Genomic DNA, 26,752 nt, shown 5'->3' on the forward strand with positions numbered 1-26,752 from the left:
ATCTCCTTTATTCCCTGGTTTCTCAACTCCCAGACCTCTATACATCGACATGCCCCAGACCTTGATCCTCAGATCAATTCTCTGCCTCTACTGACTCCCTTGCTGATTTCATTCAGTCTCATAGTTTTAAAAAATTATCTCTTTGTTAACGTTTCCCCAGTTCACCAGCCTGGACAGGTGCCCTGAACTCCAGACTCATATATCCAACCCTTATTTGCCATTTCCACTTGGGTGTCTAGTAGGCATCTGAAACTCAGTATACCCAGTATCAAATTCTATCTTTTTCTCCATAAATCTCTCCCACCCCCATTTTCTTCATCTCTATAAATGGTCAATTCATTTTTCCAGCCTCTCAGGCCAAAATCTGGGCTCCTCTTTTTCTCACGACTGTATCAAATCCATTAGAAAAATAAATACATCCAGAATCCAATCACTTCTTATAAATTCCATGGCTACAATCACTACCTGTTACCTGGATTATTATAAGTCTTCTGTCTGCATTGTACATTGTTGTGGATACAGTTGGTTGTTAACCACAATCTATTATCTTTCTCTTCCATTGCATTTAGATTGATGCATTTCCCATTCTACTTGAAGTTTGCTGTGAACATGTGATGAAATTTGGATAAAGGAATGCAAAAAAGAAGGGATGTGTGCGACTTCCAAGGTAGACCTAAAGATCATGGGCATGCCTCCTGCATTCTCTTTTCATTGGCCATGCACCACAGCCTGAAGAGCCTGTGAGCCATGTAGACATAGGCAATGACCTAGGACAGCGATTTTCAACCTGCGTGCCATGGTATGCACACTGGGGTGCTGCAATACGTTTTAAAACCTGCCATACCTAAGATGGCAGCATAGGTAAACATGTGTCACCTCCTCACACAATCACATCAAAGTAACAATTAAATTATGAACAACCATCGCTCAGAATCGGCAGAAATCGAGTTCAGTGGAAGTCTGGTAACTATGGAATTAAAGAAACCGCATCCCTCCACACTGGTAGGAAGGGCACAGATGTGGAACAGGCTACATATATGCTACATACATATGTGGTGGATAAAAATTCAGGGGGGATATCCTGGGAGCAAGGAATCTCAGCTCCATGACAGATCCCCTAGCCCATGGTACAAGTGCCAGGAAGATAAGTTCCCATAACCTCTAGCTGCAAAACCCAGCAGGGATTGAGTTGGTGGAAGAAACTTCTTAAGCCCCAAGCAGTTCCTCTTAAAAAAAACCCAAACACTCACCTGCTCAAACTCACTCCCTCTGAGTTCCAGCACCGGGGTAGCAGCTTGAAAGGCAGCAGTGCCTTACAGGGAGGAACTGAAGTGGCTGGCATCAAGGTGAGAGCTGGGAGATAGCTTTCTCCCAGTCAGAAAAGCAGGCAGAGCCACAGAGCTGGCAGGTAGGTGCTATATCTGAGACTCCATCAACCTGGCTTACACTCCTTGCCCCACCCTAAAGACCCCCTGAGGCTCCATCCCACCCAACTTATACCTATTAACAGTAGCTTTTCCACAGGAATGACTGGTCTTGGCTCATGCTTCACAACTTCCTAAATTCTTTCAAACAAAAAACTGCTGGCCTCAGTGAGCCTCCAGGCCCAATACCTCTTACTAAATAGCCTAGGCCTGGCACTAGCAGCAGCCAGCCTAGATTCACAGCTTGACTTCCCCTGGGAATCTCCAAACCCAGCACAATTAGCAGCTATCTCATTGCTCTACAGCTAGGCAGGGTGACCCTGGGCAAAACACAAGTGGGGACTGACCTTGGCCTGCACCACCTGGGAAACCCCAGGGCCTACACTCACAGTAGATCACTACAGACCACATCAGAGCACCACCACCCTGCCCCTGCATAGCTGATCCTCCACAGAGGGCAGAGGTTGGTGGTCAGTGGTCACAGCCAGTCCTTGCAGCTGGTTGGCCTGGGTAAATCCCTCCCATTGATCTGACAACAGCAACCAAGGCTCCACTACAAGAGGAGGGTGTATTCAGCCCACAAGAAGGGTGTACCTCGAGTACCCAGCTTGGGTGATAGGAGAAGCTGTGCCACTGGGCCCTACAAGACACCTACTACATTAGGCCATGCTACCAAAACAGGGAGACATAGTAGCTCTATCTAATACATAGAAACAAATACAGGGAGGCTGCCAACATGAAGAGACCAAAAAAAAAAGGCCAAATGAAAGAATGGATCAAAACTCTAGAAAAAGAACTAAACAAAATAGAGATAAGCAATCTCTCAGGTGCAGAGTTCAAAACACTGTTTATAAGGATGCTCAAGGAACTTGGTGAAGACCTCAACAGCATAAAAAAGATCCAGTCAGAAATGAAGAATACTCTAATTGAAATAAAGAACAATTTACAGGGAAACAACAGTAGTGTGAATAAAACCATGAATCAAATCAGTGATTTGGAACATAAGGAAGCAAAAAACAACCAATTACACCAACAAGAAGAAAAAAGAATCCAAAAAACCAGGAATAGTATAAGCAGCTTCTGGGAAACTTCAAGCATCCCAACATTTACATCATACGGGCGCAAAAAGGAGAAGAGAAAGAGCAAGGAATTGGAAATCTACTTGAAAAAATAATGAAGGAAAATTGCCCTAATTTGGTGAAGGAAATAGACATGGAAGTCCAGGAAACCCAGAGAGTCCCAAACAAGATGGATTCAAAGAGGCCTACTCCAAGACACATCATAATTAAAATGCCAAATGTTAAAGATAAAGAGAGAATCTTAAAAGCAGAAAGAGAAAAGCAGTTAGTTACCTACAGGGGCATTCCCATAAGACTGTCAGCTCATTTCTCAAAAGAAACTTTGCAGGCTAGAAAGGACTGGTAAGAAATATTCAAAGTCATAAAAAGTAGGGACCTACAGCTAAAATTGCTCTACCCAGTAAAGCTATTTTTTACAGTAGGAGGGCAGATAAAAACCAAACCACCAAACCAAACCATCCTTACCAAACCATTATTACATGAAATTTTAAAGGGACTTATATAAGAAAAGAAGATCAAAACTATGAGCAATAAAATGGCAGTAAATACGTACCTGTCAGCAATTAAATCTAAAAAACAAACTAAGCAAACAAGAATAACAGAGACAGAATCATGGATATGGAGATCAATTTGATGGTTGCCAGATGGGAGTGGGGTATAGGAGAATGGGTGAAGGAGTGAGAGGATTAAGAAGTACAAATAGGTAGTTACAGAATAGCCATGGGGGTGTAAAATACAGTATAGGAAATGGAGTAGCCAAAGAACTTATACACATGACCCACAGACATGAACAATGGTGGGGGGATTGCCTGAGGGGACAGGGGGTACTGGGTAGAAGGGGACAAAGCAGGGAAAAGTGGGACAACTGTAATAGCATAATCTATAAAATACAATCATAAAAAAATTAATAATGCAATACCTGACTATTTAGTCAAGAGCACTGACCTCCTTTCAAATTAAAAAAACAGCCAACACAACAATAGCCATCCAGTGTGAATGAATCAAAATTATACATCTTTTGTCAGATCAGTAAAAAATACATTTTTTGGTGTGCTGCAGAATTTTAGTAATTAGTTCACATGTGCCACGAGATGAAAAAGGCTGAAAATCGCTGGCCTAGGAGACAGAGGATCCTGGATGTCTGACTAATCACAGAAAGCAGAGCTGTCTGCTGCCCTGAAACAGCACACCTCAGGCTGTCAGGTGAAAGAGGAATAAACTTCTATCTTCTTCAACCCACTGAATGCTTACAGATGCTTAGGCTGATCCTGATTAATACAGGTATAGCACCTAAAATGTATGTTTTTCAAGGGCTTAAAAAGATGTTTGATCTCTGACCAGCGTGACTCAGTTGGTTGGGCATCGTCCCACAAAGCAAAAGGTTGCTGGCTATGTACCTATGTTGCAGGTCTGGTCCCCAGATGGGGTGTGTACAAGAGGTAACTGATAGACGTTTCTCTTTCACATCGATGTTTCTCTCCCGTCCTTTCCCTCTCTCTAAAACAAACAAACAAACAAAAAATTTTAAAAACATGTTTGAATTCTGCCTCCTTCCAAAAAATTATTAGCTTCAAAATATAAAAACCGAAAATATCAGCATTAATAAATGCTTACATAAATAAAAATGTTAACATTTTCTCAACATGCCAGCTGTACTTTAAATAATCTGTTATATATAAATTTAATAATTTTTAGATCATAAAAACATAATGAATAAGCTATTTCTAACAAAATTCAAAAGTCTTTCAAAAACATTTATAGCAAATAATTACATTGAAATATGGGTACATTTTATTATTTGATATGATGCGCAGTAGGGCCTCACAATAAAAGTGAGTAGGTCCTGGGGTGGCCTTAAATGATGCTACCTCTCTCTGCCATTTACTGGCTGAGATAACCTGGTCAAGTCATTTAGAGTCTGAGACTCACTTACCCCCTGAAATGGGGACAGATCAGGAAAATATTACTCATTTCACAGGGTTGCAAGGAGAATGACAGAGTACACTGAAATCGAAAGTACTTTACATATATTATCAGTATGTATGGAATGAATGCTATTACACTATAGGTTTCCATAGAATCTCAGTATTTAAGGGAATCCAGAAGTCAATTAAGAGTATGGTACCCAACTCAACAGAAGTATCTGAAACCTTTTAAAAACACAAATTACAAGGCTGTTGTCTCCAAAAATTCTCATTAAGTAGGCCTTAGGATTCTTTAAGCTCCCCTATATATAAGAAACTAGTGATATTGGTTGCTTACACTGGTTTAGAAATGGCTGGCTAGGTGACAGGGTTGGAAGGAGAATGTTCATGAATTATTTTCTTGAATCTTTAAAATTCTGAACCACATGAGTATATAATCATATTCAAAAAGTCATCAGTTTAAAATTATTTAATATATTAACCAATAGGTAAATAAATGTTCCCAGAAGGATTCTGATATAGCTAGCCCTGAGCAGGAGTTTAGGGAGTAGGTCAATTTTTCCAGCCACATGTTCATGCAGATTTAGCCTTCACTGTACCCCCAGATCCCACTTGAACGCTTTCAATGTCTCCACTCTCCTTACCTTACAAAGGAACCCATTCAATTGCTGGACAGCTATAATTGTTAGCATATTGTTCTGTGCAAATCTGTGTCAAAGTGAGGGATGCTATAAACATCATCATGAAGCTGGAGGCATGAACTGACCCACAGCGTAACTGAATCCATCGATGACAGTGAGGTTTATTGGATATGATTCTGGTGGGTCTCTGTCACCCAGACAGAAAACTGACATTGATTTTATCTTCAGATTTTTGCTTGACCTACGGATGTGATTGTGGCTCTGGTTATCAGAGAGCTCTCAAAGTGGAATATGAGCCCTTGTTTAATCAGCACTGTGCCTGTCTTGTCCCTGATTCTTATTATCTAATGCAAATGGGCTTCCTTATTACCTCACATAGGAGAGCCAAGCAAACTGAAGCTACAAAATTCAAGCAACTGAGCGCTGTCTTGGCCTGGGACAATGTAAGATTTATTGGTAAATAAACATGTCAATGCCTCAATCCAAATGCACTTTAATAACCAAAAGAGAGAAGAAATTGCTCTGAAAGAAATGAGAGGGATAAATGAGAAATAAAAGTGTTTAATTTTGTACTTGGTCCCATAATTTTGGAATAGAAACCAATCCTTTCAATCCAAAAGCCTATTCTAATTGCCCCTACTTTATCCCCCCACCCCTCCACTACTAAATTCCTATCATTTGTTCTCATTTGAATGGTCTAAAACCGACAAGTAAAAGAAAGGTTGTTATCAATACAACATCAGTCCCAGATGGATCAGAGGGAGAATGATGTTTGTGGCTCTCTGTAATCCCCCCATCGATTCCAGCATTCGGAGTTTCACCAGGGAATGTGGCAAAGCTGTGGGAAGTCCCCAAAGGCAAAATGTTGCAGGCTGCTCTCTGGTTCAGCTGCCAAATACAGAAAAAGTAATGCAGGCGAGCAAATGAGAGGATACTCGTCCTTGCCTGCAACTCAGAGGCAGGTGAGAGCCTGAGTTGCTTCATTCCTCCTGGGGTCCACCCTAGCCTGTCTGCCGCTCAGGAACACATACTTCCATGCAGGTCTTCTGTTTCCAAAATGAACCTCCAAAGCCACCTGCTCCAAGTACCCTCACATGGAGACAGAGATGTGTACTGATGTTGCCTCCAGCCTAGTTCTGCTTCCGAGTCCAAAAATAGATTTGAGGGAGGCTTTAAACAAACTCTTTATATTCTCTGTGCTTGAGTTCCTCCAAATTGAACGGCATTTGCCATTCACTTTCATCAGGAATTGAGGGGAAATAGCTGCAATGGGATTTGTAAAAAAGATTTTGGAGCAGACTGTAAGGGACAATTAGACATAACGTAACCATTATTTACTCTTTTAAGCAATACTTTATATTGCAGAAATTCATAGTGCACACACAAGTTATAGGAAGACAGAACATGGATGAGTATTCTAAAAGAAACTTAGACCGAGATAACAGAATAATATTAACTGAGAAACTCAGATTCCTGATGCCCCCCCAAAAAAACCATAAACAGTAGTACAACATAAGCAATTCTAACAACATTTTCTTTTTTTCTACTCTCACACATTTTTGTCAGCCTTGTATAGGACTATAAAATTCTTGGTATCATGCTGTGTTTCATTAAAATGAGTTTTCTGTAAACAAAACAAAAAATCAACCTCACTTGTCACCCATGTAGAGCATGTGATTTTTTAAAAAGGCTTAAGGATGCCCCAAATGCTGTGTGTAACATACTCATCACACTATCGCAGACCGGGACAGAGAATGAGCGCGTGCTAAGGGGTGTTCCTAGAACACCCAGGCCCTGAGGTGGACACAAGCGACAGGAAGAGCGCAAGCGTTTTAAAGTCAAGAGTAAGATGTTACTAGTTTAACAACAAAAACAGAGTTGAAATCAATGTTTTTATACCATATTTGTGTTTAGAAGTATTTTCAGACTATAAAATAATAGGTACATCAATATTAGGGAATGCTTGGAATATATTTTTTGAAAAACACATTCATTGATGTGCCATGCCTCCTGGCAATGTTTGCTCCATTTTAGGTAGAAAGTCATCTTGTTATTTATATTATATACAGAAACTAGGGAAATATTAGTGCTATTTCCTTCTTATTTTAGTTTCTCTGAGCGTTGCACTCTGAACATATCTGCTTTGTATCAGATACTAAAACAGAAAAAAAAAAAGAAGAAGAAGAAGAAGAAGAAATCCCTACCTCAAATACACAGAAGAGCTCAACCGGGTTTTAATGTTTTCCAATATTATTTCTACGTGTGCACACTTCATGTACTGCGCCCACAGCAGGAAGCAGAGAAGAGGTAAGAGTGAGGCATGGTGAAATTTGATCTTGTCACAAACCCATCAAAGGTCTGTTAGATTGATTTTCCTTCCCTGGAAAAAAAAGTGGAAAGGAGCAGTGACAGGAAAAAGTCCTTAAAATTTGGACAATCACTGGAGAATACTTAATTTCATTATATAAATAGGGGGGTGAGAGGTCGAGGTAAATTCTATGGGTTTCCTCAGCAAGACCGGCTCTCACACCCAAGTTTCGAAACTAAAAACTACAGTATTCCACAGATGATTGTGCCTGGTGTTTAAAAGGCCCCTGCAGAGAACTAGTCAAAATATTTACATTCCTCTCAGAAACTGTAACGCCAAGGAAAAGAGTAACATAGTGAGAGGAAGAATCAAAAGAAACACTTTCCTTCCCCAGGCAGCCAGAAAAGGTGTCAGGCCGCTGGATCTTCTGCAACAATAGTCCTATTCTCTTGGTTTAGATCAGGGGTGGATAACACACCTTCCCGGTGAACGTTCGTCTAAGGCAAGGTGCTTTAGGAGAATTTTGGGTCAAACTTAGGGTTGTATCAATATGTGAAAGGATGTGGGTAACAGAAAGCTGTAAGTGGGCGTGTTTAATTATCCAGGCTCTGCACCCTAGCCGTAAATAGACGGGTGAGTGATGGGCACGTGTATTTTTCCCATAAAATGCAGCCACTGGCTCCAAGTGAGTCAGAATCTAGCGTAAAAGCGAGTTCGAGCCTGGGCGGCGGCGAGGACGGGGTGGGGGTTGGCGTGAGGAGGAGGAAGGAGCAGGCGGGGGTGACGATTAGTGAAGGAAATGGCTCAGCTCCCTCCCTTCTGTTTTCGCAGTCTGCGTCTCGCTGCTGCACTCTCGGAGCCTGCCGCAGGCCCTCGGACAGCGGAGTACCCTCCTGAAGACCGCTTTCACCGCCCGGGGTCCCCCAAACCTGCGGGAAGCCCCCAACAGAGACCGGATTGGGGGCTTAGCCTGGCCCCTCCGGGCCAGGCCTGGGCCCCGCGGAACGTCTCCCATCCCGGCGACCCTCGACGTGTGCGCAAAGCTGGGAGTCCAGAGAATGGGGGCCTGAAGCCACCACCGAGGCCGACCGGCGTGGAGGGGCGCGGAGACACCTGGACCTGCCCGGCCGCCACTGCCCTGCTCCCTCCGCCCGAGTTCTAGACAGAAAAGCACCTTCTGACCAAGGATTAATAGTAACACTCCATTATTCCTGTTAGAACAAGTTAGTGTGAGGGTTGGGCTGCCAGGCCCGGGGCAGGGTCACGTGCGCCCCCGTCACTCCGGCTCCCTTCGCCTCTCCGGTTCGAGTTATGCCATCAAGCTAATATATTGTGACTGCTCTTCTCTCCTGTGACAAAGGCTTGCAGCTGCCTCCAAATCAATAGACGTCAAAGAAATATGAAAACAATCATGACACAAAACTTAAATCCTGGCCGGAGCCCACATAATCAGAACTGTGCTTCTGCTCTCCAAGCCGCCGATTAATTTATCCCAAAGTTTAGTCAAATTTTTATTCCGGTACCTTTTTCCCAGCAGATCCCGCTACATCTGTCGGGTTTGTAATGTAATTTGTAATTACTGCCCTTCATGTGGTCCGGTGCCTTGAACCATCTTTAATTAAAAGCATAATTAAGGGAAGATCTAAAGAAAGACAATTACCAGATGGTCTTCCTCCCACCCCCCCGCCAAGGCGGTAGTTTCGAGGAGAGGGGCGCAAGGTCTGTCCCCTGGACCCCGCGCCTGGGGAGGGCCGGCGGGCCCCGGCGGCGCTTTCTCACCGCAGAGGCCCGGACCCGGGGCCCACCTCCTCTCCCTCTGGCCGGAGCCCCAAGGTGAGCTCCAGCGACCCCGCGGTGCAGAGACCGCGGTCATCCACGCGCTCTTTCCCTGGGGTCTCAGAGGTATGGGCTGGACGTGGGGGAGGCTGGTGCAAGTTCAAGGCCCAAGCAACTTCCAAATCTGGAAGGGGGCCCCCTGCCCTGCACGCAAGCCCGAGAGCTCAGGAGCGGAAAGTTTGCGAGGGTTGGAAGAGGGGGAAGGAAGAGGGAAGGGCAGCTGTCTCTTGAGAGGGCAGGCAGCCTGGCGACCGGGCCCCAGCCAAGGCTCTCCCTAGACAGGGTGGGGCGAGGGTAGGAGCTGGGGGACCTGTCTCGCGCCAGTCAGAGAACGCCCTCGCTCGTAGCCCCGTCGGGCAAAGTGGCCCCTTGACGACGACTGTATCGGCTGTCGGCTCCTCGGTGTCCACTGGTCCCTGGGATTTTTCAGAACAAGTTTTTTTTTGGGGGGGGGGGGAGAGGGAACCAACCCTGTCCCACCCTCACATCCCCGAAATGAATAATGCAGGCAGGAGCCAAGATTTCAGCATTAGCGCCGCCTTGCCCGGGCGGCTGGCGCGAATATCCCGAAGTCGGATAATGAAAATTAAACTGTTGTTGTTCGGCGGGGATGTCATTATGTGACTGTTCACATTCAAAGTCAGGCAGCAATGAATTGTAATCACTTCAATTATCTTCAATACACTTTCTTTCAGACACAAGTTGTCATAGATTTTTTTTAAAAAGTACATTCTTGCTGCTCCGTGGGTCCATTTTCCAGACGGTTTGTTGCTCTTGCTGCCTGATTTGGTTTCGGCTTTTATTCCCCAGCCTCATTCTCTTACAGAGACTCCGGCGGAGTGAGCGAGCCCGCGCCGCTTCTCCAGCGCTGTGGGCCGGCTACGCGAGTCCGAAATTGCCGCCGTGTGCCTGGCGCGCTCATTTTGGTTGCTTTCGGCTTTAATTAACTTTGAACAACCAATATGCCTGGAGCTCTAGATCTGGTGTCGCCGTGGGGAAGGGGACCGACGTATTATATTCTGCGTCCTCCCCAGCCTAGGAGGGTGGGCTGGCTGCACCAGCCTGCGCCCCCGGAGGCCAGCTCGGTGCGTCAAGAAGGCACGTGCTGGACGGTGCCCGAGCCTCCAAGATCCCTGAGACAGCGCGGGACCGTCTTCTTCAAGCGGGGAGAACTCAGGGAAAAGCCAGGACCAGCAGAGTCGGCTCTCCTTTGTTGAAACTCCCCCTAGCCCTGTTTGCTCCCTCTTGTCCCTGAACGTGAGGCAGTGGCCAGTTGGATGTGGTGTCCTCGGGGGACGGCAAAGCGCCCTCCGCCCCTAGCCAGAGCAGGGAAAGTAGGGGTCGACTTTGAAGCCTTACGTCCATCGCTCCGATTAGGACTAATCCCGATCTTTACACTAATATCGCCTCTTGGGTTTTTATTATACTCATTTGGGAGGAAATGAGCTCTTGCCAGGAAAATAGCACCCCGCACCCCACTTTTCATAGCTGCGCAGGGCCGAGGCCTGAACCCTGCGGGTAATCCTAGAGCTACGGATATTATATTTGTGAAATGTTCTTTTGTTGAAGCTTTTAACACCTTCTTATAACGAATCATTTGTTCTTTTCTCTTTAATTTTGATAGACAATTAGCCATCAGAGATACATCAGTTGACTGTAACCGAGCATTAAACTCGCCTTTATGTAACGCTAATTTAGCATAGCTGCTTTGTTTAACTTTGCTATATAAGAACCAGGTTTTGTAGCAAAAAAAAAAAAAAAAAAAAGGTGCAATTTTATGTGGGGTTTCATTTCTTTTGGCCCTGGACGCCGCAAGCCCTCTCCTCTTTGTGAAGCGTTCTGCTGGGGCCTGACGCCATTTCCCGTGCCTAGCACCTGCAGGCTGGGGGTGGGGAGGGAATTAGCATTGATATAGATTTAGTTGAAATGTAATCTCTTAAATCTGTCCAAGATTCGGGGAGATAATTACACTTGCACTGAATTGCCAGGGGTCAGCGTCTCAGAGGACCTGAGGAGTTGATTTACTAACAATAGTGTTACAGAAAAAATGGCGTTTGAGATTATAATGTTAATGGCTGCGGTCGCTGGGGAATGCGGCTGCTTCCTACTAATTCCATGTAACTTGCTTTTTGGGTTTTTTCTTTTCTTTCTTTTCTTTCTTTTTTTTTTTTAACCTCCCGTTTCCCCGACCTCCACTTCTCGAGCTCCGTCTTTGGACAGATTCGGAGCTTCGCGGTGTTTAATTTGGTGGCAGGAAACTGGAAGTTAGGACGCTAGAGCTTGGGGTCGACACGCTTTTTATGAGAGTGCTGGTGGTGACAGGTTGTGTCCTCGACAGCGAGGCTGGGGTCTTTCTACCCCAAGAGGACCTATTCAAGGGCGCGGGCTCCGGACACGCCACAGCGAGGCTCGGGCAGGAGCGGAGCGCAGAAAGCAGGCGGACCGAGGCATCCGGGAGAAGCGGGGCGCCCTCTCAGGCCCCAGCCTCCTCGGCCCGCCTGGAACGGGACCTGACCCGCTTCCAGCGACCTCTTGCTCCCCAGCTGGTCTAAGACGAAGCCCTGTCCTGTACCCTACTCTCCCGCGCAGGCCACACTTCTGGCCCAGTAGCCTCAGACGTACAGACGCTCACTTCCCATCTCTAACTTTCCGAAGTTCCAGCTGGTTTGGCGAAAGGTCGGGACTTCGGTGCAGAAATAGAAAAAGGTCGGGAAAACCGAGAGATACCGCAAAGTCCAGGTTCTAGCTTGGGGTGGGGTAAGGTTTAAAACTAACAAGTCAGCCTACCCGGAGGTGGAAACAGTTAAGGAGCTGACACTCCCTGCACACTTGTCAAACTCATGTCAGACTTTACCCACATTAGTCTCCATCCACAGACCTTAGACTCCATTGAAAATCCATGGCAGCCCCTAACTTATAGCCCCGCCAGGCAATTCTGGGGCTTTGCTCCTTCTAAAGCCTCACTAACCTTATTTGAATGGCCTCTGGTCACTCAGGGACCAGCAGTGAGCTTGTCCCCATCCGTGGGCCAACAAAGAGCCCCAGAAGTTGTGTGCAAAAGTGAAGGGAATGAATAGTGAAAAGCAGCCCCTCTTCCTGGGTGGCACAAAAAGAGCTGGTTTTGTGGCCTCCTCCTGGATGGTGCTGGGCCCGGCAATAGAGGAATCCCTAGCCTGGAGCATCCTCAAACCGCACCAGGGTTCAGTGGCCTAGGCCCAGGCCCAGAATCCAGAAACTCGGATACCCTCCTGAGGGCTTGATTTTGGAGCCTGAATGGGTGGCCTGCACCCTCCGGCTCTTACTCCTTACATGGTGACGTAGGGAGGCAGAGAAAGCCATGCAGACCTGGGTGCAGGCCTTGAACAGGCTCTCCCTTAGGCTGGGAGCTCTGCTTCTGTGAAGGGTACCAGAACCATGACTTGTTTGTTGGTTCGATCAAAAGAAGGAGCCACCTCTTAGCCTAATACACCCTCACCCACCTCGTTGAGCTGCTGGAAGACTGGCTGGGCACACGTGGCAGGCGGGTGACCTCAGGAGCTCACTCTCCAACACAGCCGGGCGAGGCCTGGGCGCCCAAACCCTTGTCCCCTTGTCTCTGGGGGTAGCGGGGGGATCCCTACGCATCTTGCCTGTTTAGATCAGTGCCCCCTTATCTTATATGTAACAGCAATATATATATATATATAAATTGAAAACTTCTGAATTTAAAAAGGTTGTGACAAGTTATAATTTGTCCTGTCAATGCCTGGAATCCTTATTTATCTCTTTAGCTTGCCTTTTGCTTGCGCCTGTCAGCTAACAGCTTGCCTAACTCATTGACTTCCTCACTCATGGCATGGAAATGACAAATGTGCTGTTTTATCCATACAATTTATTTCATTATTGTTGCCAGCACGAAGCATCACAATCAATCATAAGGAAGTCCAGTTGGCAGGTGTCAATCTTGGTATGTTTTTGTACGTCTCAGTCTATATTTAATCCAATTATAAGGGTCACAGAGTAAGTGCCAATCCTCTTGTTACAACTCACATCTTATTTAAGATTTAAAGTAAAAAAAAAAAGTCAACTAGATCACATGGACCTTTGGGGGGAAGGGAAGAGATGTCTTTAAACCCCCCTACCTCTCTCTCTCTCTCTGCCTTCTCACTTCCAGTTTAAATTATACAGCCACCCCTTTTTATTAAAGAAAGAGTTGTGGGGAATCCCGGTTTTATGTGCATTTGTGTGCAAATGAGGTTCTCGTTATTTTGCTAAAGTAGAGGCAGGCTTAATGATGAGAGATCTTTCCGCTCATTACCCATTCAAATACAATTGCAGATCGAAGGCGGCCTTGTCACGTTGAGAAAAAGTGGATTTCTAACATCCAGGACGTGCCTGTCTACTTTCCGCGCATTGCATCCAATCACCCCCAGGGAGTTCAGCTAATGTCTCAGTCTCCACCAGACAAGGGAGAGAAAGAAATCAAACATGGTGCCACAAACTGACTGACTGACTTAACGTGAAAATGTTTAGAAGGAAAGGAAAAGCAGAGTTTCCTCAAATTGGTTGTGATTGAGATTTTCTTAGTGAGAAAGCAAACTGGAAGGATTCGCAGATTTTCCCAAACGTCTAAGAAAATTTTATGTTGGGCTAGCATGGATAGAAGAGAGAATAAACTAAGTATTTCTTTGAATGAGAGCAGGAAAATAATCGAGGAACAGAGAAACCACAGTGCTGCATATAGTCCTAGCATTATGAGATCTTTTAGACCTCAGGGAAGAGATGGCAAATATTACTCTCACTAAATATTTTCCTTCTGATGCTCAGATTACAAAACATTCCTCCATTTGAAATGACACACAACGTTTTTTTTTTGTTTTTTTCTCAACTAGTCAGGGGCTTTCCCCTCTCCTTTTATTAATTTTTATATGAAAAAGTTTTATTAAACCCTTTTATAAATTAGCGCCCACCCAGGAACAATCATTCTAAATACAGAAGTGAACAGGGTGCATTATTATTCAGACTTAGTAAAATGAAATTAAATACTGGAGTGGAAAAATCCATTTTTGCTTTTCGATTGTTGCCAGACGCAATGGCCATTGTCAAGACAAATACTAAGTCACCCTAAGGCACAGATCCTGCTTGAGGGGCTTCCAATCGAAGCGGCTTTATTTGCCTAATATACAGGGGAGGGGAGGGAGGGAAAGAGAATGAATATACCCTGGACAAGAACAGCAGATCTCAGCTACAGTTCAAGTCGAGACTGGATCTACCTTCCTGTGTCTCTCTCTCCTTCCAAGCCAGCCTCGCTCTCTAACCATTCCTCTGCTTTCCCTCCTCCACCCTTACTTCCACCTCAGGACCCTCACCCCCTTCCACACTCCCCGCCTCGCCTCTCCGGGCTATTGAGGAAGCTCTGGGCTTCCGGCCAGTCTTAGGCCCGGGGCTGACCTGGGCGGCCCTGCAGACCTGGCGGCTGCCGAGTTCGCTCATTGCTGCTCTTTTGGAACCGCCCTGGGTGTCACAGAATTCCTGTGTCTGGCCCTTTGCCCCCACCTACAGATTGCACTCCGAATCCCGGGTTTCATGTCGTCGATGACGCCCCAGGGCCGCCCGCGGCGCTCTCTAGCGGCCTGGACAGTCTGCCCATGCCCAGGCAGGGCCAGGCCAGGCCTCGAGGGCTGTCACTACGAGGGGGCGGGCCGGGCCGCCCCCAAGGCCGGTGGAAGGTTCCGGGGTCAAGAGCCACCCCGGGACCAAGCTTCAGGCAGCGGCGAAACTTGCCCTCCCCACTGCCCACCCGGCGCGAGCCTCCTCCCGCCCTGCCTTCTGTGCCCAGGACAAATGGAGAGCGGCTCGTGCGTTGGCCGGGAGCGCAGAAGGGCCTGGCCCGGCCTCGCCTCCACCGTCCGGCGCTCCCGTGTCGCTCGAGCGCGCCCGTTATTGACAGGCAGATAAGAAGGCCGGGACCGTGGCGTTTCCAGCGTCTCTCTCGAGCACCCTGCCGCGTTGCAGGGATCCGCGCAGTCTTAATGGTCTGGACTCCGAACGAGCCCGGAACAGCCTTGCCCGCGGCCTCCCTTCCGGACAAAGAGGGTGGGTGGTGAGCTAGCCGCTGACACAACCTGGGGAACTAAGGAGGCCTGCTCAGGCCCCGGGCCTAGGCGCAGTCCAAACTCTAAAGCAGACCGTGGAGCTGGGGAGATCTCGGGACGTCTGGGGCTGAGAGCTGGATCTGGCCCTGAGGGGAGCTCGGGTGTCTGCCAAGAAAGTAGGTCATGGAAGAATGCTGGTGGCAGTGGAGAAACCCGAACAAACGCCTCTCTGAGTGCCACTCCCCAGTGAAGCCCACTCAGGGGAGACAGGACCACATTAGTCTTCTGGCTCAGACATGGTGGTTGGTGGTTGGTGGGTGGGGGGTGGCTGGGGTGGCAGGGAGCTGGGTGGAGAGAATTGTGAGTACCGTTTGTAAATAGGAGCCACACCTAGACCTTTCCAAGAGGCTCCCAACCTCCTCTCCACCTCTACCCTGCCCTCAGGGCCTCGAAGGGCCCAGGAAAGAAAATCAAGTTCGGCAGGGAGCTGGCCTGGCCAAGAGGAGCGGGCGGACTGGCTTCCTAGAGCCGCCTCCTGGAAGGTTGCAAAGCCCCACACTTGTCCAGGTGTGCTGGAGGCCGGAGCAGGAACCACTGGACCTGTCGCTCGCCATCTGTGCTCGCTGTCCCTTTGCTGCCCCGACCCAAGCCAGGTGAACAGGAACTGGCCCTGCGGCCCTCCTCCGGCCTAAGCATCTCCTTCCTAGCTTTAGCGCCCACGTGCCCAGGTCTACGCCTCCCGCGAGCTGCCTAAAGGCAACTCCACGCCCCCCTCCACTTCCGCTCCCGGGCCACCCCGCAGCGCAAACCCTGCCCCTCCGGGCCGGGCCTCTGTCACTTCCACGTTGGAGACCCGGGTGGAGGCTGAGAACGGAGCGATTGGACATTGAGAAGCCCCCTCCCCTGTTGAGGGTTTGGGGGAGAGACACGGGAATGACAACGCGGGCTTTAAGTCCCCATCCAAGATAGCTAGTCCCAGCTCGACCAGGCCAGCTCCCAGTCCACGCTGAGTGTGAGAGGACAACAAGCACAGACCACCAGGCCATTGTCCCGCGGACCCCGCCCCAGTTTCTGTGGTTCCCTCAGCCCCGGGAAGGGAATCTTGACTTAAGACTCTAGAACTTTCCTACTTTCCTCTTCTAGGCCAGAAAGACAACAGTTAACCCCAAAGTCAATGATTCATAAAAATCACCTATATTTTCTATGCGACTGGAGCCTATCAGCTCAAGGAGGCGAAGGGAGCCCGCGCAGGTGCCGTGGCTCCCCTTACGAGCACCCGGCGGGCCCGGAGGGGACTTTGGCCTAGCCTGGGAGAAGGGATCGCTCATCCGCTCTCCGGGCCTCCGTCTGTGCCCAGCTGGTGACTCGTGGGCTTGAGGGCATGGTTGGGGTTCCCATCACTCCTTGAGCTCCTCCTGAAAAACGGTTCCTGCAACCTTTTTAACCCCGGTGCAACCTTCGGGTTCCTCTGAAGTGACTCCCTCGGGGATCGGAGGAGGGGAAACGGTGGGCACCCGGGAAGGTAGCTGGTAGGGGACACCCCTGGTTCCAAGAGGGGAGGCGGAGCGCACTCTGGAGGGCTAGTTTCCTTGGGCTGACTGCGCGCCCTAAGGGCAGGCGGGCGGGTCGGGGCCAGGTTGGGCACGGGCAGCCACGGGCTGGCCCAGGAAGGACATGGCATTGCTGAGAGCCGGCCAAACTCCGGGTAAGGAAGCAGGAGGCTACAGCCCGGCCCTGGGCTCGTGGGCGCGGGGCCGAGCCCAACTCTGGCCGCCGTGACGTCACGCGGGGCCGGCAGCCAATGAGGACCGCGCTGGCAAGGATATTAAGGAAAGTTAGCGCTTGCCTGAGCACCCTCTTTTCTTATCATTGACATTTAAACTCTGGGGCAGGTCGTCGCATAGAAGGCGGCTGTCAGATCTGCCACTTCCCCTGCCGAGCGGCGGTGAGAAGTGTGGGAACCGGCGCCGCCAGGCTCACCTGCCTCCCCGCCCTCCGCTCCCAGGTAACCGCCCGGGCTCTGGCCCCGGCCCGACTCGGGGCCCGCGCCGCCTCTCAGCTGCCCGCGACGGGTGTCCCCCAATTCCAACCCCACCTCAAATAGCCCGGGGGCTTGATTTTTGCCTTTAAAAGGAGGAATACAAAGATGGAGGGGAGTTACGGAAGGCGGAATTGGACAGGGGAGGAGGGGGTGTCTTGTCTTTGCCGAGCGTGCTTTTCCACGAAAGTAGCGAAATGCTCCAGTTCCCAGAGTGGACTTACCGTTGGGTGTTGGGGTGGGGGGAGGGGGGCGGGGAGACGGAGACGCGGCTCTGCCGCTGCTGTCTGCGGGAGCCGTTTGCTACTGTGAGAAATGCAGGAGGGGCGACGCAGTTGCGCCCACAACTCGCCCTAATCGCAGTTCCCCGCACTCACGCGCGAAGTCCTCTCCCGCTCCTGCAGCGCGTGCAGCAGAAGTTTCCCGCGATTGCAAAGTGTAGATGGTCGGACCAAAACAAAGTCATAGAGATGGGAGCTCGTTTCCCAAAAAGGAGCTGAGGACTAAGGAATGCTATCGGTGGAGCGGGGCAGCGCGTAAAGCCCCCAGCGTGTGATTTGAGCTTCACTTCGGACGACCTAATAATTAGCGATTCTCACTGAGCTAGAACGCGGGCTCGGGTTACCGCGGGCGCTGCGCTCGCTGCCTCGGTGGGAAGTCTGGGCGCCAGCGGACCCCGTACGCTTAATGCCAGGGAGGGCAGCACCCGCGGCTCTCCTGCCCCTGGACAGCTAAGCCGGGTGCCAGAAGTTTCTCCGAAGTGGGCCAAGGAAGGAAAGACCCCGAACTTACACTAACTCGTGGTTCCGCGGGGCGGAAGTTCCGGGAGACCAGCCACGGGCGGCCGGAGACGCCAGGGCAGGCTTAGGCAGGGCACAGCAGCCGCCGCCAGGAGGTTAGGCAGGCGCCTAGGTCAGGCCCAGGCTCTCCCCTCCCTCCCACTGTTGCTCCTGGCGCCCCCTCTCTAGAACTTCTGGGGGGTCATCTTTGGAGCACATGGGTGTCGCAGGCACCTGTGACGGGTGCTAGGGACCAGGGCCCAATTCCGAGAGGGGGCCATCCCCTGCCCACCTCCCCTGGAAAGCAGGAGAACGAGAGAAATGGTCACCGGGCAGAGCACCTTACCTGAACCTGGGTCCTCTCCTCCTCGAGTTCCTTTCTCTGGAGCTGAGGAGCTAGCAGGTTGCCCAGTTCGCTGTGGGAAGTGGACCTTCTCCTCTAGTCATAAATCAAATCCAGCCATCCTCCGGCCTCCTCCCTCATTAGAGATGTTTATTGGAGATTGTGTTTATTCGGCTGTCACGGCGAGAAGACGCAGTGACATAATTACCTCTGACCAGAGTGCTCGCCCCGCTCCCAGGGCACGCTGGAGACCTCCTCTGCTGCCTTCTCGCTCCCGCGCCCTCCTTCCTCCGAGGGCGCCTGCAGTTGGCTGATCCTTTATCCTTTGGACCCGCTCATATAATCTGGATTATTGAACGAGCTACTATTCAAATTTCCCCAGGGCCAGGCAGTTATTTATTTATTTTAGAATTTGAAAGGAAACCCGAAGGGAACCTAACTCCCCTCCAGGGCAGAAGGGGGCAGCGCGGTAGAAACGGAAGGAGAGTCTCGCTGCGCAAACTTTCCGGCCCTCCTGGCAGCGGCGCGCGGGTCCAGACGCCACCCGGCGCCAGAGCCAGGCCGGAACAGTGGGGAGCTGACCAGGAGGGATGGATGCCTCTGTTGGCTGTGTTATTTGTTGTTTTAGTTTCCATTCTCTCTTCTCTCCGGGGGAGACTTCAGGGCCCCAGACTGAGGATTCTTAAACTCTTCCAGGCCGAACTCAGGGAGCCAGCCCGCAGCTCCTCGCCCGCTTCTCACCCCAGGGCTGCCCCTGGGCAGGTTTTCCCTGCTAGCGAGGTTTGTAAGTCATCATCTGTGAGACTGAGTTAGGAAGTGATGAAAAGCGCCGAATTATTCTCTAATTGAAAAATACTTTTCTTTTTTTGTTACCGCGCTGACAAATATCTGGGATCCTGGCTTTTGATCCGTCATTGCCGCTTCTGTTCTCCAATCGCTAATAAAACTCGCATTGAGCTTTTCAGTGCCTTGATTAACAGACATATTAACTCTTACTGGGGTGGGGAACAGCTTGTCCCAATCAATGTCATTTTAAGAGCCGTCAGGATACACTTAGCTCCGGTTCCCTGGTTGCTCAAGCGAACCAGCCATGACATTTGCTCCCTCCCCCTTCCCCAGCTTCGAATCCTTCTGCAAAGCCCCCAGTTCCCAGCCCGAGTGTTCCCTGCTCCACTCTAGGATAAATTACTGACTCAGTCAGTCCCTGACCATTAAAATGGGCAGCTGTTTAGAGAAGGGGTCTCCAGGGAGAAGGGACTGAGGTGGCTTTAGCTTGCTTTTCGTTTGAAGCTGAACTCTTGCCTGTTGAAGGCGGAGGTTATAGGAAGGAAAGATGGGGTACCATCCTGGGTGACAAAATGAAAAGCAAACTTTCCCAGGAACCCTATTGGCAAAAAATCAGAGCATGCCACTGATTGCAAATGTCCTACACATCAGGGGTTTTAAACCTGGTCCCTATCTGGACAGCAGCATGTAAGTTCCAGGAAGCAAAGGATTGGGACTCCTTTTGGAACCCCAGTTGGACAATGTTTTTTAAAAAGTATTTGGGGGGGGTAGGGAAAGAGAGATGCTTGCTGCCTAATGTGAATGGAAGAGGACCTAACCCATCTGCCATTTGGTAGGGGGGCAGGTCAGGCCAGGGTAGGCCAGCGCTCCGAGGCTTTCCCCAGCCACTCCTGACCACAGAATGGAGGCTCCACCAGGCCTGCTCCCGACTCTTTCCGGCTTGCCTGGCACTCCAGGCTCTGCGAAGCTGCGGGGTGAACTGGAAACCTGCAGGTTGTTGGAGAAAGGAGAGAGAGAAAGGCCTCGAGGGGAGGAGGCAACTCGAACTGGGCGGCAAGGGTGGACGCCTTTGCCTTTCGCGCTCATTTAACCTCTTTTGCCCGTTGTGCTATCGAGGGAACCCACCTGCCAGGGCTAGCAAAGAGAGAGCCTTTTGAGTCTCTGCAAAGTGACGCAGGTGTCTGCGGAGACTTTCCTCCTTCAAAGAAAAGCTCGTCTCCACCCTTCGCGGCGCGCCAGCACCGCGCCTCTGCTAGGCGCTGAAAAGCGGAATTCAGAGGTGTTGCAACACCGGGTGGAAGACTCTTGGTTCCCAAATCCTGAACCAAAAGCTCATCTCCCAAGAGCTGGGCGCGACTTTGACTCTCCAGAGGCCGCCTAAAGACCGGAAACCTGCGGAGTAGGCAACCGCGAATTCCTGGGACCGCTGGTGGCGAGATGCCGCCTGATCTCACATTTAAGATCCAATACTGGCCAGAGGCTCCCTGTGCTCTCCGGTGAGCGGCGAGCCTCCGCGCAAGCAGCCTCCCCCTGCCGGGTGGGATGACCCCGGCGGCCCCTGCGGGAACCAGCCCAGGAGCTGTCCACTGCGGGCTCCAGGAAGGAGGGGAGGAGACTTGGGGAGAGGCGGGAAAAGGCGAGACGGAAACCGAAGGCGCGACCCCCCACCTCCCACCCCGGCCTTGGAGGGTCTCGGGCGGGTTGGAAGCCGCAATTAAAATGGCGACCTGCGAGCTGTCCCAGTTTTGCCCAAACCTCCGCCCCTGGGGCGCGGCAGCTCCGTCCCGGCCCCCCGGGCCAGCCGCGTCGCCCCCGCGGCAGGTACTTTGCAGAGGGCGCAAGGCGCCCCACGAGGTAGAACAGCGCTCGCATCCTGTTTAAACTGGCTTAGAGAGAGCAGGAAATCGCGCTGTCCAACTCTCTCTCCTTAAACTTTGAAAACTCTGCCTCCCTCGGGCCTGACCCCCCCATCCCAAATATTGACACACTGGAAACAGCTAAGTCCTTTTTGTTTCTTGTTTGTGCACTGGGGTTTCCAAGAGTCCTTCCCCGAGCCCCCCCCCCCCCCCGCCCAATGACGTCAGCCGCATCCACTCCCGGCTCCTCGCCTCTTATGATTTTTTGTTGTTGAAACTTTTCTCCGAGGTGAGATGGGGGCTGGAGGGTGGGAGAAGCAGGCGACTCGAAGAGCGAGTGCCCAGGGGGGAAATAGCAACAAGATTACGGCCGCGTCTTTCCGAGGCAAAGCTTAAGAAGGTGCTAATCCACTCGGTCGCTAATTGAAAGGTTGTAAAAATGATATTTGCCTGCAGTTCGGACAGAGTCTGGGGGCCTCCCCCCGCCCCTCGCTTATGCCCAGGGGACTTGAATTCAAGCTTCTTCGCTGCTCGTTTGAGAAGTAAAAAGGGAGAGGAAAGGACAGCAGGCGCTCGCGGGTCTGGCCCCGGGATCCGGAAAAGTCGCGGTCCTACGAAATGCGGTTTAGGAGGCCGCTGGCCCGCGCGCGCGCTGCCACCTGCTCCACTTCTGGCCCGGGGTTTCTGCTGGCGCCGAGCGCACCTGGGCCGCAGGAAGGGCGGCTCCCGGGCCGAGGAGGCGAGCGGGCTGTGCTGCCCCAACGCTGGCCCCGGCTAGGGCTGCCTCCGTTCTCCCCGAGCTCTGCCCAAGCGTCTTAGTCGCGCCGGTACTCGGCCCGCCCTGGGGACGAGGATGCGAGGCCCACACTAGGCCCCGCAGCTCAGTGCAGCCTGCGGCGTCCTCGCGGCTGCAGCTCCCGCGGGCGGCGACCGCACCGCCTGCTCGCGGCGGGTTCAGAGTGTGCAGACTTTACTGATGAGCTCTGACTTCCAGCACTTTTAATAAGAGGAGTCAAGTGTCCTCGGTGGTGGCTTCCTGCCAGCCCCCCTGCTTGAGCTCTTCCAACCCTGCACTTTGCCGGGTCTCGAGGTGTGTCCCCCCATCCTCAGGCTTCCCCTTCCCCCCGGGCTACGGCCTGCAGGCTCCGAGGGAGCTCGGGACTTCTTCGCAGGACTCGGCCGCCGCTCCCTTCCTGTCACCTTAACTGCGGCTCCGAGGGGCGCCTTTGGAGTGTACTGAGGTGTGTCCTAATTGTCCGGCATTCAACAAATGGACTTCTGGTGTGTGGTCAGAAGAGAAAAGTCATTTACTTACTTTCCTCCCCGGTTTTCTGGCAACAGTTGAAGGGGAGCTGCCTCCGTGGACAGAGAAGACCCGGGAGAAGGAATCGTGGTGCCGACACACCTGCACCACAGATAACCTGTGGCACACGCCGACACACACTGACACACCGACGTCGCCGGCGAGGACTCACACACACGCCACGCACACACACAATCTCTCCCAGCATTAGTCACCCCCCTCCCCTCTCATCTCCCCCTGGCGTCCCCTCCTCTCGGGCGCTTGGAAAAGCAGCCGCACTTAGTCAACAAATGGCACGTGGGAGAAGTTGGTGAGTGTTTGGTGAGGACTCTTCAGGGCTTTTCACAAGAACCCTCTGTACACAAAGTAAGTGGCGTGTTTGCTCGGGCCTCTCCAGCCCGGCTGTGTCTCCGCTCCGCTGCGCACCAAGGCTTCCGAAGGGAAAAAGAACAGAAGAAAGGGTCGGGGAAGCGAGGGGGGTTGGGGGGGGGGGGGAGTGGGCAAGCTCCGGAGGCCTGGGCTGGGAAGGCGGCCCGGCCTCGCCGAGTTTCCAGCCTGGCGGCCTCCTCTCGGCCTAGGCTTCGCTTCGGCCTCCGCGGGAGTGATGCAGCCGAGCCCCAGTGTTGCTCCCGCCCCTTTTCTCTCCTTCCCAGCGGCCAGGTGGGCTAGGGCGCGGCCCCCGCCGAGCTCCTTTTCCCAGCGCCCGGGAGAAGACCTGGTGGGGGCGGGAGCGGAGGGCGGGCGGAGGCGGGGCGGCCGGCCGGCCGAGCTGCGCGGACGAAGGCGAGAAAAGGCACCGCAGAGCTGCAGAAACTTGCTCCCCCCCCCCCCCCCGCCCTCGAGTTGGGAGTTCCGTGCCCAGCTTAGGGAGGTGGGGGGCGCGACCCTCAGCCCAGCGGCCTTCCATCGACCCCTCAAGTTTGCTGGCACAATGCGGACCGCGCTGACTCCCGGAGCGCTCGGAGCCTAGAGCTGTCGTCAAGCACCAGCTCCAGAGCCCGGGAGCGGGGGCCCAGTGCCGGGGAGAGCAGCCTGGACCCACCGGAGGAGCCGATAACAAGTGTATTCATATTCAAACAAACGGACCAATTGCACCGGGCGGGGAGAGGGAGCATCCAATCGGCTGGCGCGAGGCCCCGCCGCTGCTTTGCATAAAGCAATATTTTGTGTGGGAGCGAGCGGTGCATTTGCATGTTGCGGAGTGATTAGTGGGTTTGAAAAGCGAACCGTGGCTCGGCCTCATTTCCCGCTCTGGTTCAGGCGCAGGAGGAAGTGTTTTGCTGGAGGATGATGACAGAGGTCAGGCTTCGCTAATGGGCCAGTGAGGAGCGGTGGAGGCGAGGCCGGGCGCCGGCACACACACATTAACACACTTGAGCCATCACCAATCAGCATAGGTGTGCTGGCTGCAGCCACTTCCCTCACCCACACTCTTTCTCTCTCACTCGCCCGCCGCTGACAGCCCATTTTATTGTCAATCTCTGTCTTCTTCCCAGGGATCTGAGAATCGCTCTCACACACCACACCAGCAGCATCCGTGGAGAAAACTCCCGCCGGCAACTCCTTTAACACACCGTCATTTCGAACCGTTGTGGTCTTTAAGCAGCCATAACAGCCCCAACACCCCAACCAAACAAAACTCTTGACAGCAGCTTTGACGGGAGAGGATGCCTCGCAAAGGTGAGTCCGCTTCTTTCTTCTCGCTTCGTTTTTTATTGCAGTCGTCAGGCAGGTATCGCCCTTCCTCCCCCGTCCTCCCTGCCCTCTCGCCGGTGCCCTCCCCCGTGGCTTCGCCGGGAGAGTTGGGCCGGAGAAGTTTCCACGCAGGAGCCCAAACTTTGTACTTCCAACGAAAGCCCGCGGCCGGCGACCAGGAGCGGCGCCGGGCTCGGGGCGGGCGGGCGGCTCGTCCTCAGCGCCCGCGCGGGCCGAGCTCGCAGGAGGAGCCCGGGCTCCCGGAGCAGCAGAAGCCGCGGCTCCCGGCCCCAGCGCCGCCCGATGCCCCCGGCCGGCGGGAGAGGAGGAAGAGGCTCTGCGGTGCCCGAGGCCCGGGAACGGCTGCCGGGACCTCCAGCCGCCGGCCGCTTTGTCCTGCCGAGGGCCCAGCGAGCGCGCAGGGAGCGGGCGCACCGAGGGAGCGCCGAGGCAGCCGGCTCGCTGCGCTGCCGCCGGCTCGCCCGCCCGCCGCCTTTGTGCCGCGCTCGGCCGGGGCACGCGGGTCCGCCGGCGCCCGAGCGCCCAGGGGCACCGCGCCCGCCGTCCGCTCGAGCCGAGTCCAGCGGCGCGGCAACCGCACGCCGCGGGGAGAGAGGAAGAGCGTGCGAGCGGGAGTCGGGGAGGAAGCCGCCAGGCCGAAACGGTCGAACGCGCGCTCGGAGGGAGCTCAGAGTCGGGCCCAGGATTGTCGGCCTCCAGCACCGCCTCGGGCTCTTGCCCCCAGCTGGAGCGCAGAGCTCGGAACTTGAAAACTCTCCACTCCCCAGGCTTCCCCCAACCTTCGCCCCCGCCCTGCGAAAGCGGGGGTCTTCCCTGTCCTCCAGCCCCCAGCCCTCGGGGGGGTATCTTTCCTTGTCTTACCCTGACAAAGCTGCACCCGGTGTTGCCATTTCAACAAGTTTCGAGGTGGAAAGTGGATTGCTTTTTTTTTTTTAAGTGTGAGTCTCCTGAATTTTTCTTCACGAGGCTTAAAAAAAAAAATCAATATGAAAGCACTGGCTTTCCCCTTCGTCCGATCACGTCTTGCCCCAGCTAATTAGTCTGAGTAATTTGAGAGCTTTTCGATTGATTCTAAGACCCCAGGAGGAAAAGTGTCTTTTCAAAGTTCCAAAAGTTGTTGCCTCTTTCCTTGTGCAGATTTTTTCAGTCTCTGTGTCCCACAATAGCCCTGATTTTTAGTAACTGAAATTGGGGGGAAATGGAGTTGAATTTCAAGTGGAAATGCTTTTTTTTTTTGAGTGCTAAAACCCGGCCCTACCGTCTTGAGTGATTTCCACAAAGTTTAAAAACAACGTTGAACGTGCTATCTTTTTCTCTCACACTCTACAAAGCTCCCAAAGTCATTTTGGATGTTTAGCTTGAACTTGGAAAGGTTAAGGGGGGAGTGGGAACAGAAAATGAAATTAAAAGCAAAGAGCTTGAAAGCCTGGTGAGTTTACGGAGGAGAAATAATAGTTGTTGCCGTTGACATTACATTTTTTATAGCCGGTGACCTTTGCAAATGGCTGAAGGCAATTTGATTAGTTGTTATCTTATTTGGCCCTAGAGAGTAAAACTTTGTCATCGTAATTGCTAATTACTTCTTGACTGGGGGCCGGCAGGGTTGAAAGTGAGCTCTCCCCTTCACCCCAGCTAAGGACTTTGGGGTTGGATTTTGAGAAGTAATTAAAACAAGAGTATTTGAAAGCGGAGGCTTGTGTCAGGGAGCCATTGGCTCAGTGGCCCAGTGGCCCAAGGCCCTGGAGATCTCCAGAAGTCTGGAAACTCCTTCCTTCCAGGCGTGGGTCTCTGACCTGGCCTGGGCTTTAGGAAGTCCGGGGCTGAGCTGGGGGGTCTCTGGCTGGGGCTGGGGGAGTGGGGTTGGGGGTGTCTCGCCTCTGAGCAGGACTGCTTCCAGGTGTCCGTGTGCCCTGCGTCCCGGGTTGCTTTTGCACTAAGTGTTAGCTATTACTTAAGTAATTAGATAGCTTCTTAGCCGAGATGGGGGTGGGGGGTGAGAATGGAGCAGGAAATGCTTCCACTTTCCCAGATGCTTTGAAAATTAATCAGTTAGGTCTCTTTGAAATCCGCTACTGAATTTTAAAAAATGAGACGGTGAATGTGCTGGCTGGGAAGGGGGCATTCAGTGGTGGTTGAGTGCAGAGTGGGTTACAGAGAGTAGTTCTGGAAGTTTTACCCCTTCGGGAGAATTCCGCTACCCCTCTCCCTGCCTGCTACCCACTTTGCAGTTTCGGAGTCCCACTTTAAGGTGGGGGTAGGGAACACATTGTGTTCCAAGTTGGGGTTTCTTCCTGGCAGGGACATAACTGTGGTCATGAGGACGGAGAGACATGCAGGAGACCTTGAGAGCCACCCCAGCTAGGCGGAACTAGGTAGCCCTCTGCCCTCTCCAATATTTACCAGGCCGTATTTGGAAGCTGGGAAACAGTCCTCCTCTTAAGACTATTTTTTATAGATTTAAGCTGCCTTCCAGCTAGGTAAATTAGACCATGAATGGCCTTGGAGAGAAAAACGTGCTTCTTGGGATTCCTTGCTTGCAGGCAGGCAAAATTAATAACCACAATAGGCAAAACAGAAAAAAGAATGAACATTTTAGTATTTTTTTAGCAGGGAGAAATGATGCTGTAACTATTTAATTATTTTA

At 51.8% G+C, this 26,752-nt stretch overlaps 1 protein-coding gene and 1 long non-coding RNA gene across 12 annotated transcripts in view; one reads left to right on the forward strand and one right to left on the reverse strand.

The window, feature by feature from the left end:
* The window catches only part of LOC128780968 (uncharacterized), a 66,964-nt gene extending 47,410 nt beyond the window's left edge, over nt 1-19,554 (reverse strand). The window contains exon 1 of the long non-coding RNA XR_008426906.1: nt 18,451-19,554. This is a non-coding gene — a long non-coding RNA (uncharacterized lncRNA). The remainder of the gene's footprint in view (nt 1-18,450) is intronic.
* Nucleotides 17,140-26,752, forward strand: part of PAX6 (paired box 6) — a 29,194-nt gene continuing 19,581 nt past the window's right edge. For 3 of the 11 annotated variants that reach the window (XM_024558721.3, XM_045194221.2, XM_024558725.3), the window contains exons 1-2: nt 17,140-17,292; nt 23,889-24,072. The gene's annotated coding sequence lies outside the window, so the exon portion shown is untranslated. Of the gene's footprint in view, nt 17,293-22,430; nt 22,703-23,512; nt 23,790-23,888; nt 24,073-26,752 lie in introns of those variants that run through there. The other 8 variants (XM_045194217.3, XM_024558730.4, XM_024558722.4 and 5 more) reach the window with 6 other exon arrangements.

This window comes from Desmodus rotundus, chromosome 5 (assembly GCF_022682495.2).
Source record: "Desmodus rotundus isolate HL8 chromosome 5, HLdesRot8A.1, whole genome shotgun sequence".
Classification (NCBI taxonomy): Eukaryota; Metazoa; Chordata; class Mammalia; order Chiroptera; family Phyllostomidae; genus Desmodus; species Desmodus rotundus.